Genomic DNA, 14,154 nt, shown 5'->3' with positions numbered 1-14,154 from the left:
TGGATAACAAGTCTAAGTTTCTGAGGGAAACAGGGGTGCCTGGGTGGCTCAGTCGGTTGGGCGTCTGACTTCAGCTCAGGTCATCATCTCGCGCTCCGTCAGTTTTGAGCCCCGCGTCAGGCTCTGTGCTGACAGCTCAGAGCCTGGAGCCCGCTTCCAATTCTTTGTCTCCCTCTCTCTCTCTGCCCTGCTCGCATGTGCGCTCTCCCTCTCTGCTCAGAAATAAACATTAAGAAAAAAAAACAAAACTGTTACAGAAGAGTGACTACTGTCCCTCTATGCTTCACCTTCCAAATAGGACAGTGTACAAGTCATGTTGTGTTCTTACTGTAATACTTTTTGAGGGTTGAGGAGAAGGTGTGTCTTCTTAGTTCACTTGACTAAGAAAGGCTGATGTGGACCTGACAGCTGGCCAGGCATCACTTAGAGATCCTGTACTTTGAACTGAAGGCAATGGCTGCTTGGATAGGGGATTAGTGTGCTCTGGGTGTGGGAAAAAGAATGAAACAGTTTGGAGACCAGAATGACTAACTGAAACAGACTCAAGGCAATTTACCTACTACATCATTTCCGGTTTCCGGGCAAATGGGAGACTACATTTTCCAGTCTCTTTTGCAGTTATGAGGCCATGTGACTGATTCCTAATAAGAGGACAGTAATATTTTCCACTTCTAGGCCCTTAAAAACATTCATTAAGATCCTTCATCCAGTTCTCCAACCGCCATCTTTGTTGTTCCTACTGTAACTGTTACCACGGTATAGCACAGCCCAGGGGTTTCAAGATTTGGGGTGCATACAAATCATCTTATTCTGATGCTGCAGATCTGGGATGCAGCCTGAGATTCTACATTTCTAATAAGCTCTAAGATGATACCAACATTGCTGGTTTATGAACTAAATTTTGAGGAGCAAGGGCTTAAATTACCAAGATCAATACACAATGAGAGAAAGATGATTCTCTGGAGAAACTGGCCTGGAAAAAGGTTTCCCACATAGTGACTGACCTAGAGAATTCCAGTCCACATTAAAGCAGGCTGATGGAAGGCTCTAGGAGGAAAGACCTCCAGAAAATTATAGAGACTGAAAAAATATGGATAATATGAGAGAACATGATAAAAAGAATGTGTATATGAAAAGTTATGCCACTGAAAAATGAGGTAACTTTAAAAAGATACATAAGAAAGAAAAAGCAATCACAGACTACTACTTGGCTCTATAGAACAGAGTGGTCACTGACTACTGATTTTAATAAAAATAGGGATATAGCCATAGTTGGAATGCAGAAAAGGTAAGTGAGGAGTTTAAGATGCCCAAATCCAAATAACAAGAAAGCAATGCATAATCTAAAACTGATAAATCAATAATGTGTATAAGCATTAAGTTTAGAACTATGAAGATAACTACCATAGAAATAAGAAAACAGAAGTTGCCGGGCCGCCTGGGTGGCTCAGTCAGTTAAGTGTCAGACTCTTGATCTCGGCTCAGGTCATGATCTCACAGTTTGTGAGTCTGAGCCCCGCATGGGACTGTGCACTGATGGCACAGGGCCTGCTTGGGATTCTGTCTCTCCTTCTCTCTGCTCCTCCCCCGCTTGTGCTTACTCTCAAAGCAAATAAACAAACTTATATGAAAAAAAAAATTATAAAAAAGAAAACAGAAGTTACCTGTTTTTCATTATAAGCCCTCTGTGTTCACTATTTTTAAACAATATCTAGGTATTTTGATGAAAACTTAAACGTCAATTTTAAAATACAGAAAAATACAGGCGCACCTAGGCGGCTCAATCAGTTGAGGGTCCAACTTCAGCTCAGGTCATGATCTCACAGCTCATGAGTTAGAGCCCCGCATCAAGCTCTGTGCTGACAGCTCAGAGCCTGGAGCATATTTCAGATTCTGTGTCTCCCTCTCTCTCTCTGTCCCTCCCCCACTCGCACTTTGTCTCTCTCAAAAATAAAAAAATTATGGGGCGCCTGGGTGGCGCAGTCGGTTAAGCGTCCGACTTCAGCCAGGTCATGATCTCGCGGTCCGTGAGTTCGAGCCCCGCGTCAGGCTCTGGGCTGATGGCTCAGAGCCTGGAGCCTGCTTCCGATTCTGTGTCTCCCTCTCTCTCTGCCCCTCCCCCGTTCATGCTCTGTCTCTCTCTGTCCCCAAAATAAATAAACGTTGAAAAAAAAATTTTTTTTAAAAAAATAAATAAATAAATAAAAATAAAAAAATTAAAAAAACATTAAAAAATTGTTTTAAATAAAAATAAAATACAGAAAAATATAGAGAATTGGTAACAGACAATACAGGCAAGGGAATGGAAAAAAGGGTACCTACACATTATTAGGGGAAGTGTAGGCTGAAATAAAAATGGGGGTAACAACCGCCACTATACAATTTAAATCTCATTGACCAGACGATTCCACTTTTAGGACTCTATACCACACTAATACTTCCCATGAATGTTCAAAGACATACATACAAAAACAGTCACTTCAACACTGTTATAAAAGAGAAAAATCAGGGGCGTCTAGGTGGCTCAATCAGTTAGGCTTCTGACTCCTGATTTCAGCTTAGGCCATGGTCTCACGGTGTGTGAGACTGAGCCCCTTGTAGGGCTCTGCACTGACAGCACAGCCTGCTTGGGATTCTCTCTCCCTCTCTCTCTGCCCCTCCCCATTCATATGTGTGTGTGTGCACGCGCGCACTCTTTCTCTCTCTCTCTCTCTCTCTCTCAAAATAAATACAAAACATTTTTAAACAATATTTTTTAAAAACTTTTAAAAAGAAAAATCAGAACACACTAAATATCCACTAATAGAGAAAGAGTTGAATGAATTACGAATATATGTGCCCAACTTGATTTCAGCCTTGTAAGATCCAGAGCAGGTAACCCAGGGAAGCCTACCACACTTCTCATCTACAGAACTACAAGATAATAAATTTGTGTTGTTTAAGATTCTAAGTTTGTGGTAATTTCTTACACAGCAATAGAAAACAAGTACTTCTACAAAAGTTAAAGAAATGCATTAATCCACTAATTAAAATCTATACCTCCAACTATACAGAGAAAGTCCTGCCTTTGTGCACCAAAAGACATGCACACAATGTTCACATAACCAGGGCACCTGGCTGGCTCAGTCCGAAGAGCATGTGACTCTTGATCTCAGGGTTGTGAGTTCAAGCCCCACATTGGGTGTAGAGATTATTAAAATAAAGAAACTTAAAAAAACATTCGCATAAACACTGCTCATTACAGGAAAAAAAATGACAACCCATTCACCAAGAGTACAAAGATCAAATTATGGAATATTCATATAATGTAATGCAATACATTAATGACATCAGTGAACTACAGCCACATACAGAAATATGGGTGAGTCTCAAGTCTCACTATGTGGGATGAAAAAGCAAGTGATGAAAGTGTACACACAGTATGATTCTAGTTATTACATTCAACGGTACCAAGACGGAAACAACACAGCACAGAAATGCAAATGTGATAAAACTATTAAAAAAATGAAACAATAAAAACAAGTTCAGGGTAGCAGTTATGTCTGTAGGGAGGTAAAAAGATAGGATGAGAAAGGGACCAGGGGGCACCAAAGATAATGTAAGATTTTGTTCCTAACTGGTGGTGATTACAAACTAATAGTATTTAAGTTTTAAACATGTTTCATAATTATTATAATGCTTATTCAATATTTAAAAGATGAAAACATCTAAGAATAGAAATTCCAGATAACCAAAACACACTTTTTTTGCTTTTGTCAAAACATGTTCATTGAAAAAAAAATTATTCATATATAAGAAAGTCCAATCATATTTTCAATATCTCTTAAAATCCCACCATGTAGACATAATCAGTAACAATTTGCTGAACATCCTTCTAGACACTTCTTATGCATGTGTGTACACATACATTTAAAAATTATACATAAAATTACTGTATACAACACATAAATGCTTATTCTATAAATGCTCTTTACACCTTGCTTTTTTAAGTCAACTGTATTGAGCCACAACTTACCTAAAATACACCCGTTTTAAATGTAATGCTAGAAAAGTTTTGACAGATCTAGTGTAACCACAAACCACTTAAAATTCAGAGAGAATATTTCTATCACTGCAAAAAAATCCCCTTTCTCCTCTGCAGTCAGTTCTTCCCACTCTGACCCAAGGCAATTACTAATCTCCTTTATTATACATTAATTTTGCTGGCTCTAAGATGAATGAAATTCTCCAGTATGTACTCTTTCGTGCCTGGCTTCTTTTGCTCAGGAAATGTTTTCCAATTTCATGCCGTGATATTATCAGTATTTCCATTCTTACTGTGGAATAGTGTTCCATTGTCTAATGGTTGACAGACATTTGGAATAATTTCCAGCTTTGATCTCTACACATTGTCATTACACCATTTGTGACATAACCTTTTATTTTATAACCGGGGGTGGAATTCCGGGTTATCCCACAAGTGTATGTTTAAGTTAACAGGAAACTGTGACACTGTCTTCCAAAGTGCCTATATCACGATACACTCCTAACAATTTATGTAAGTTCCGGTTGCTCTACATCTTCACCAAGCCTTGATATCATCAATGTCTTCAATTTTAAGCATTATTGTAGGCAAAGAGTTGTTTATAATTTTGATTTGCACCTCCCTAAATATACTGAGAATTTTAAAACGTGCCTATTGTAAATTCAAATATCGGCCTTTGTGAAGTGTCTGTCCAAATCTTTTATCATTTTTATAATTTGAGTAGTCTGCCTTCTTATTAATGATTCGTAGAGGTTCTTTATACACACTGGATAATTTGTCGGACATATGAATTGCAAATATTTGCTCCCATTCTGTAGCAGATCTTGTATTTTTCCCAGCAGTGTCTTTTAAAGTGAAGAAGCTTTTAATTTTTCTTAAGTCTAATTTAACAATCAAAAATTTTTATCATGAATGCTTTTCGTATCATTCATATGACTGAAGGCTTTCTTCATCAGACTAGGACCACAACATGAATGTCCTTACCGCTTCTATCATAATGTTGGATTTGAGATTCTAGACAATGTAATGGGCCAAAGAAAGAAATTAAGGAAAAAAAGAAGGCAAGCAGGCAGGGAGAAAGAAATAGTTGTAGAAAGAAAAGTTGTAGAAAGAAAAGTTGTAGAAAATTCTTTAAAAAGTAACCAAAAGACTACTAGAAGTAGTAAGTGAATTTAGAAAGTCTACCAGATATAAAGGTAATATACAAAACCAACTGTATTTCTACATATTGGCAATAAACAAGTGGAAAATAATTTTAATCTCATTTATAATATCAAAAACAAAATATTAAGATAAAAATTTGACAAAATATGTATAGGACATGTACACTACAAAACTAAAAATAATCCTTTGAAACAGATCTTTGAAAATAAAAAACAAAGGTAAAGGATTTATACTAACCAATTTCAAACCACACAGCCACAGTAAGAAAAGCAGTACAGTATTGACATAAGGACAGATCTACAAATCAACAGAAGAGTGAGTCCAAAAGTAGATTCACACATATACCATCAGTTGATTTCCAACAAAAAATGGCAAGATAATTCAATGGGCAAAGGCTGGAGAAAGGACAAGAAATTCAATAGGGAAAGGATAACCTTTCCATAAATGATACTAAAACAGCTGTGAATTCATAAAGAAAAGTAATAAACCTAGACCCCTATCTCATACCACATACCCTTTAACCCCTAAAAATAGATCATAGACCTACTATAAGAGCTAAAACTATAAAACTTTTGAGGGAAAAATTCTGTGGTCTGTTTTCTTCGTATAACATTTCAGATATACTTGTATATTAATAAATATACATCTTTTATATTTTTTAAAAAAGAAAAATAAAGAGCAGCAAATCCTTAAAATTTTTTTATACATGTAATTATTTTTAAAAATCAAATTTCAGGGGTGTCTGGGTGGATCAGTTGGTTAAGGGTCCAACTCTTGATTTCAGCTCAGGTCATGATCTCACAGTTTGTGAGTTTGAGCCCCATATCAGGCTTGGTGCTTACAGTGCAGAGACTGCTTGAGATTCTCTCTCTGTCTCCCTCTCTCTGCCGCTGCACTGCGCATGCTCTCTCTCTCTCTCGAAAAACAAATAAGCATAAATAAAATATAATAAAATAAAATAAAATATAATATAATATAATATAATAAAATTTCAAAACCCACTGTGAATTCCTTACCCATACAGTCAAACAATCTTTCTTCAACTGAAATTCAGAAATGTTCAAAGGAAAAGAAAAAAAGTCTTCTTCAACCTCCTTTCATATGGTTTCAGTAAACTGAGGCTACTTCTAAGGAACTCAAGTTTGCCTCAATAACTATTTTTTGAGTGCTTTTCTAAAGCCATAAATAATGAAAACAAATCTGCCTAAAATATATTAATACCACCCATAATTTTTATAAAATGGTTACCAGAAGATCATGACAATATGAGAAATACTCCATACTGATATATGGTTTGGAAGTGCCCTGTCCTAGTTGATAAAGATTCTTAATTTATCACATAGGATTACAAAGTTTGGGAATTATAATAAAACAAGAAAACTATAATAAAACAAATTTAAACTATTCTAAGCATAAATTCCCCCCCCCCCCAATAATTTAGAGGATATCTCAAGAAATGTATTACCCTTGGGGCGCCCGGGTGGCTCAGTCGGTTAAGTGACTTCAGCTCAGGTCATGATTTTGCAGTCTGTGAGTTCAACCCCTGCGTCAGGCTCTGTGCTGACAGCTCAGAACCTGGAGCCTGCTTCGGATTCTGTGTCTCCCTCTCTGTCTGCCCCTCCCCTGCTTGCTCTCTATCTCTCTCTGTCTCTCTCTGTCTCTCAAAAATAATAAACATTAAAAAAATTTTTTTAAAGAAATGTACTAATTACTGTCACAAGTTGTGGTTAACAAAATGATGATAAAAAAGAGTCCATTATGGTTTATTAATTTAACCATCACAGCTTTCCACAACACCAAAATGAAAGACAACACATAATGCAAAATCACTGCCCACATATTATTTATTGTGCACAAAACCAAGTACCCCAAAACTCATTTAAAACAATAAACATTTACTATGTAACAATTAGTATGGGTCAGGAATTTAGACAGCTTAGCTCATGGTTTGCGTGAGGCTGCAGTCAAAACTGCTGGGTAGCGGAGCAACTTCTTACTAGGCATGTCTGGAGGCAAGGGAACCAAAAGCAAAAATGAACTATTGGGACTTCATCAAGATAAAAAGCTTCTGCACAGCGAAGGAAACAATCAACAAAACGAAAACAAAACAAAACAGAAGGGCAACCTACAGAATGGGAGAAGATATTTGCAAATGCCATATCAGATAAAGGGTTAGTATCCAAAATCTATAAAGAACTTACCAAACTTAACACCCAAAAAATAGATCATCCAGTTAAGAAAGGGGCAGAAGACATAAACAGACATTTCTCCAAAGACATACACATGACTAACAGACACATGAAAAAATGTTTAACATCGTCATCAGGAAAATACAAATCAAAACCACAATGAGATACCATCTCACACCTGTCAGAATGGCTAAAATTAACAACTCAGCAAACAACAGATGTTGGCAAAGATGCGGAGAAAGGGGAACCCTCTCGCACTGTTGGTGGGAATGCAAACTGATGTAGCTACTCTGGAAGTCTGGAGGTTCCTCAGAAAGTTACCACCTAGCAATTGCACTACCAGGTATTTATCCAAAGGATATAAACATACTGATTTGAAGAGGCATATGCACCCCAATGTTTATAGCAGCACTATCAACAATAGCCAAATTATGGAAAGAGCCCCAATGTCCATCAATTGATAATGGATAAAGAAGGTGCGGTATACATATATATACAATATTACTCAGCCATCAAAAAGAATGAGATCTTGCCATTTGCAATGAGATGGGATGGAACTACAGTGTATTATGCTAAGTGAAAGAAGTCAGAGAAAGACAAATGCCATATTATTTCACTCATATGTAGAATTTAAGAAACAAAAGAGATGACCACAAGGAAAGGGAAGGAAAAACAAAATAAAACAAAAATAAAGAGGGAGGCAAACCATAAGAGACTCTTAACTATAGAGAACTGAGGGTTGCTTGAGGGGTTGTGGGTGGGAGTATGGGCTAAATGAGTGATGGGCATTAAGGAGGGCACTTGTTGGGATGAGCACTGGGGATGATTCGTAGGGGATGAATCACTAAATTCTACTCCTGAAACCAATACTACACTATATGTTAACTTGAATTTAAAGAAAATCTTGGAAAGAAAAAAAATGTTGGCCAGGTTATAGGATCATCTGAAGGCTTGGCTCTATATAAAAGGAAGGAAGGAGGAATTTGCTTCTAAGTTCATGTGGCTGTGGCCAAGCCTTGATCCTTTATTGCATGGGCCTCTCCTTAGGGCTGTTCACAACATGGCAACCTTTTTTGTGTTTTATTTCAATATCTTTCTTTCCACCAATGACTTTTTTAGGTGTACAATTCAAGGGCTTTTAGCATACTCACAAAATTGTGCAACCACCACCACAATCAATTTTAGGACATTGATCATCATAAAAGAAATCCATTATGCAGCAAATCTTCCCTCTTCCCCCACCCCAAATGCCCAGATCTGGGCAATCACCAATCTATTTTCTGACTCTATAGATTTGTGTATTCTGGACATTTCATATAAACATAGCCATAAAATAACGTGGCCTTTTGTGACTGGCTTTTATTATTTAGCATAATGTCTTCAAAGTTTATGTATGTTGTAGCATGAATCTGTACTTCGTTCCTTTTAATGGTTGAGTAACATTCCACTGTATGTATAAACCACAATTTATTTATCCATTTATCAACTGGTATACATTTAAGTTACTTTTATTTTTGGCTACTATGCATACTGATACTGTAAACATTTGCATACAAGTTTTGGTGTGAATATATATTCTCATTTTTCTTTGAGTATAAACCTAGGAGTGGGGTTGCTATGTCATTTGCTATCCCTGTGTTCAGCTGTTTAAGGAACTACTAGACTGTTTCCCAACGGAGCTACATCCCTGTCCATTCCCAATAACAGAGTATGAAGATTCCAGTCTCTCCACAATCTCTACAACACCTGTTATTATCTGTCTTTTAGATTATAGTCATCCCAGTGGGTACAACACAGTAATTTACTGTGATATTGATTTGCATTTCCCTGGTGGCTAATGAGATCAAGCTATTTTTCGGGTGCTTATTGGTCATTTGTATGCCTTGTCGGAAGAAATGTCTATTCAAATCCTTTGTTTTTAAATTGAGTTCTTCTTTTATTGTTGAGGTGTAAGACTTCCTTACACACTCCCATTAGAAATTTATTGTTAGATATATGATTTGCTCGTAGTAAACACTAGAGAGCATGTGGATAGGGTATCAGTAGGAACTCTCATACAATGAGGGTAGGAAAGTAAAACAGCACAACTACAAGGGAAAGTAATTTGGCAATACTTGGAAAATTACAGAGGCCCATACCCTACAAGCAACAATCCCAATCACAGGTGTTTACCGCAGCAAAACGCTTACACTTGGTAAAAACTAGCATGGGTGGAAACTTGGGGTGGGGGGGGGCGCCTGGGTGGCACAGTCGGTTAAGCGTCCGACTTCAGCCAGGTCACGATCTCGCGGTCCGTGAGTTCAAGCCCCGCATCGGGCTCTGGGCTGATGGCTCAGAGCCTGGAGCCTGTTTCCGATTCTGTGTCTCCCTCTCTCTCTGCCCCTCCCCCATTCATGCTCTGTCTCTCTCTGTCCCAAAAATAAATAAACGTTGAAAAAAAAAATTTTTTTTAAAAGAAACTTGGGGGAAAAAACATGAATGAAACATAGAAACCTAAATGGAAAAGCCGTGGAAAAAAATCCACATACTACAATGCCATTTATATAAAGTTCAAAAACATTCAAAAGTAAACGTTCTGGGGGGTGTATACACATAAAATAAGTTTATGAAGAAAAGCAAAGAAATGGTAGAATTCAGTCTGGTGGTTACTTCCAAAGGGATGGAAGGGGAGGTGTCTAATCAGGAAAAGGCACACAGTTTCAATGGTATTGGTAATATTCCATTTTTTGAGCTTTGTATATGCAAATTACTTATTTCTGTATTGTGAAGTATTTCATAAACATTTTTTTCAGAGAGCTACACTAATATCTGAATATCTCTCTAATATAGACACACACTGAAGAAGTTTCATCCCAATATACTTCATGCAGATGAGGAGTATCGTAGTGAACCAAAAACTACATATAAACAAGATCATCAATTATTTCTAATCCAATGAAGTGTATGCTTTGTAGAACAGAAAAGATGGATTCTCTGCCTTTTCCTGCTTCTCCCTACCTTTCTGTCAGCCTGTCTTCCTGATCCCACCTTTACACAGCAATCTGGATTAAATACCATCTCCTCTAGGAGGTTCTGCCATTCAATCCATCAGCCTTATGCATGCACATCCTCCTCTCAATTTCCATAGTATTTGTATCACTTCAAGGCCCTCATCACATTATCCCTGGAATGCATGTGATTTAGCTCCTCTGTCAAAGATAAGTACCTGAAGATTCAGAACACTGATTACATCAGTCTGCTCATAGAAGGCACTCAGTTTTTTGTTGACTATTGAATGAATGAATGAATGAATCTGAAAATTCAGGAATTTCAGGATGAGGTGAGTAACGATCTGGCCTAGTCTTCTTTAAAATTCTCAAAAACTGAGGAATTAAATAATTATACTCCTTGAAAAAGAATTTCAACATTGAAACTCTTCAAAATATAGCAAAGATAGGATTAACAATGGTCGGTTAAAATATAAAATGTTTATAGTGCATATACTGATTAACATTCCATAATCACAGGGGGCCAAATCAGAGGCGTAAGAACTTCCTGAACAGTCCACTGCCTTAGAACACGTTTTGAAGTCAATCATGTAACTGGAGAACAGGTAGAGTTCTATCTTTTATAGAAAAAAAAAAAAAATAGTGCATGCTATTTCATGACCTAAATTTGTTACTTTTAGAAATTTTGACAACTTTTATTTATTTTTTTGCTTTCAGATATTTAAATTGTTTCCTACAAAAAGTATAAACCTAAACATTATGTGCTTACGGCAGAAAAGGGACGTACACGGCGGGGGGGGGGGGGGGGGGGGGGATGGAGCTTGGGGGGGATGGAGACCACAAGTGAAACAGCTGTTTGTCAAAAACTAGGCGATACTGCTGGATAACAAATAGGGAGTCTTAACTGGTTGAATCAATTAATTTCTGTCTATGCATCTGTAATTCCTTCCTGGAGCTAAGTTAAAGAAGACAAAAAATGTTGGAAGGAGGGCTGCCGCCAGATTTAGCAAATAAAAATGCAGTAAGCCCAGTTAAACTTGAACTTCAAATAAACAATGTTTTTTTTTTTTTAGTAATGCATGCCTTATGAAATATTTATACTAAAAACTTATTCATTGTTAATCTGAAATTAAAATTTAAACTAGGTTAGCTGTATTTCATCTGGCAACCCTAATTGAAGCCAAAAAAAAAAAAATGGAGCAGTAATCAATCCAATTTCCTCACTTTGTGGTAGAAACTGAGCCCCGATGGAAAGAAGTAACCTACCTAGACCTACACCAAAGATCAAGGAAGTAGGTCTACTTTGAAAAGAGAAAACATATTCTGCTAGGTCACCTTGGGTTCCATTCATAGTCCATTCAACCTCCAATCTTGCTCACTTCACAGAAGCACCAAGTGGACAACTTGTAAAAGTTTATGGTTTTCCTCTTTCAATATAAAACTTCAAGTTTCAGTAAATCTCTCATCAATCCCAGTCCTTGAAAACAACAATCCAAAAAAGTAAGCATTTCTCTTAAACAAAATCATCCTTATAATTTTTGGTCTACCGACCACCCCTTCATATTCTGTTTATATGTTCACGCACCATATGAAACATGACCTCCTTTTCTCCTAAACTCAGTTCTCTCAAAATCCAAAATTCTCTTGCTCCAGGGTTTCAAAATTTGTAATACATTCATATCATTCCATGACTCTACGATTTTAAGTCATGTACCCTCTCAACTTTTGTATTTTTCAGAGGTAATGTCCTAATCCATTCAGTTGGGTCTAAAAAAAAAAGTCTTGGCAAAAAAAAAAAAAAAAAAGCCTTCCGTTCCCATTCTACACCTGAGCAACAACGAGCAATGCGCATAAGGTCTCACTATTATAAACACACACTTACTTGCCTTGGGCCTGGAATGCAAGAAAAGATGGAAAGGGAAACGTCCATTGGAAATCTGGGGGGGCTTTCCCAAATCTATATGAGGAATATACTAATCGTCTCTCTAATTGCATGACATACAGTCGAACAAAATCGAAGGAAAAATAATAGAAAACTCCACATAAGCAAAAGATCCATCCAGAGCCTACCAAATTAACACTCAAAACGTTTCCCCAACAGTATACCAATACTTCTCAACCTGTGATCCCTGGGGGCCCTTAGAGGTGGTGCAGTGGAACAGGAAGACAGCGAAGCAGAAAAAAGGTTTCGTTTTTATCTTTTTTTTTTTTTTAAACTAACTGGGCTTCCAGAAGAGGTTCAAAAAAGGGTTCGTTGCATCAAAAACGCCTGAAAAAAACGCAGTAACATAAACCATTACGACTTTGTCTAGTAAGTTTTCTATTAAAAACTTCGCCCAGGTGAGTAAGAATCCAAATCGTGTCAGGTGGAAATTTAAAGACAAACAGGAACTTAGCAATTAAAAGACAAATATCTACCTAAGTGTTCCCTCTGGCAGCTTCCAAAGTATGCGGGTGTCTCGAGATCACACACGTCAGAAGTGGCAGGTCCTCACAGATCATCTAGTCCAGACATTCATTACAGATGTGGAAACTCAGGCCAGGGCGAGGGCTGAGGCTGACTTGGCCAAGGTCTCACAGCCCGCAAGGGCCAGGCCAGGCTTCAACTGGGACTCCACGCTGGCAGCCCGGGGTCCTCAGCGCCCCCCACGGATCCTGCGGCCCTCGGTTCGGCGCGGCCCGGAGAGTAGCCTCGGGCAGCCTCGAGCAGCCGGGGCGGAAGGGCCCACAGCCCGGGGTCGCTGCCACTTTTCGGCCGGCTCCGCGCCGAGGCCGCGACCCAGAGCTGTGCAGAGCTTGGGCCTCGGCGGCCGCCCCTGCCCAACCCACCTGTCGCGGACGGCACCGCCGGCAGCCACACCCCCTGCCGGGGTCCGGGGCTCGGCCGGCCTCGTCGGCGGCGGGCAGCAGCGACTGCGCGCGGCGTAAGGTACGCCCGTCCCAAGGCCGCAAGGGTTACCTCAGGTGGGCGCTGAGCTCGCGGCTGGGCCGCCCCGCCTCGCCTGAAGCATGCCGGACACCAGGACACAGCAGGGCCGCAGCTCGGCCACCACCGGGCCTGTTTACACCCCTCTGCGGGAGGACGCCGCTGGCCCGTCACGTGACACGAGCGTCACGTGTCCTCCAAGGGGCGGAGTTGTGGAGGTGTTGCCCGGCAACGACGGCGCGCTAAGGGGTGGGCGGCAGCGGCGGTGGAGCGGATCTTCTGCGCTCTTCTGGTCTTACAGCGGTGTGGGGGCAAGACCCGGCGCGTCCTCCCCAGTCCGGACGCGGAAGAGGGAAGGCCCCCCCACCACTCCGGCTTCGTCCCTTTGTGACCCCTGGGCTTGACCGCGTATATTATTAGTCTGTTGAAAGGAGAAGGGAATTCAGTCCGGTATTCTGATGTTGAAATTGGAGGGAAAAATGAAAATACTACCTTAGGTAACGGTAGCAAATCGAATACCCAGAAGAGCATAGACAATAATAGTTTTGTTTACTCTAACGAACTCTTTGGTTTGCTTTCGCTCCCTAATCTGGAGTGAATGGCTATTCCACAGCGTATTCCACAGCGTACTCCATCCTCACCCCCATCAAACAAAGGGTGTGAGGAAGGCTTGTGGGACTTTCAACTTTTATTTTAAATTCTATTGTACTATAATTTTCATGAGGCTCAGACTTGGTATGTGTAAATACAAACATCTAAATAAGCATTTTATTCAGCATTCAGCTTTGTCCACATCAGACTTTCCTGATTATAGCTTTTACTTTGTCTTTAGTAACTATTTCTACCAAGTCGTTTTCCTACATC

The 14,154-nt window shown here is 39.2% G+C and overlaps 1 protein-coding gene across 4 annotated transcripts in view; it reads right to left on the bottom strand.

Moving 5' to 3' along the window:
* Positions 1 to 13,447, bottom strand: part of MARCHF8 (membrane associated ring-CH-type finger 8) — a 130,684-nt gene extending 117,237 nt beyond the window's left edge. For 2 of the 4 annotated variants that reach the window (XM_047825318.1, XM_047825327.1), the window contains exon 1: positions 12,783 to 13,447. The gene's annotated coding sequence lies outside the window, so the exon portion shown is untranslated. The remainder of the gene's footprint in view (positions 1 to 12,782) is intronic. The other 2 variants (XM_047825319.1, XM_047825322.1) reach the window with 2 other exon arrangements.
* Positions 13,448 to 14,154: the final 707 nt, after the last annotated feature.

This window comes from Prionailurus viverrinus, chromosome D2, assembly GCF_022837055.1.
Source record: "Prionailurus viverrinus isolate Anna chromosome D2, UM_Priviv_1.0, whole genome shotgun sequence".
Classification (NCBI taxonomy): Eukaryota; Metazoa; Chordata; class Mammalia; order Carnivora; family Felidae; genus Prionailurus; species Prionailurus viverrinus.
Note: the sequence above shows the minus strand (reverse complement) of the source record. Positions and strands in the feature narration are given on the sequence as shown.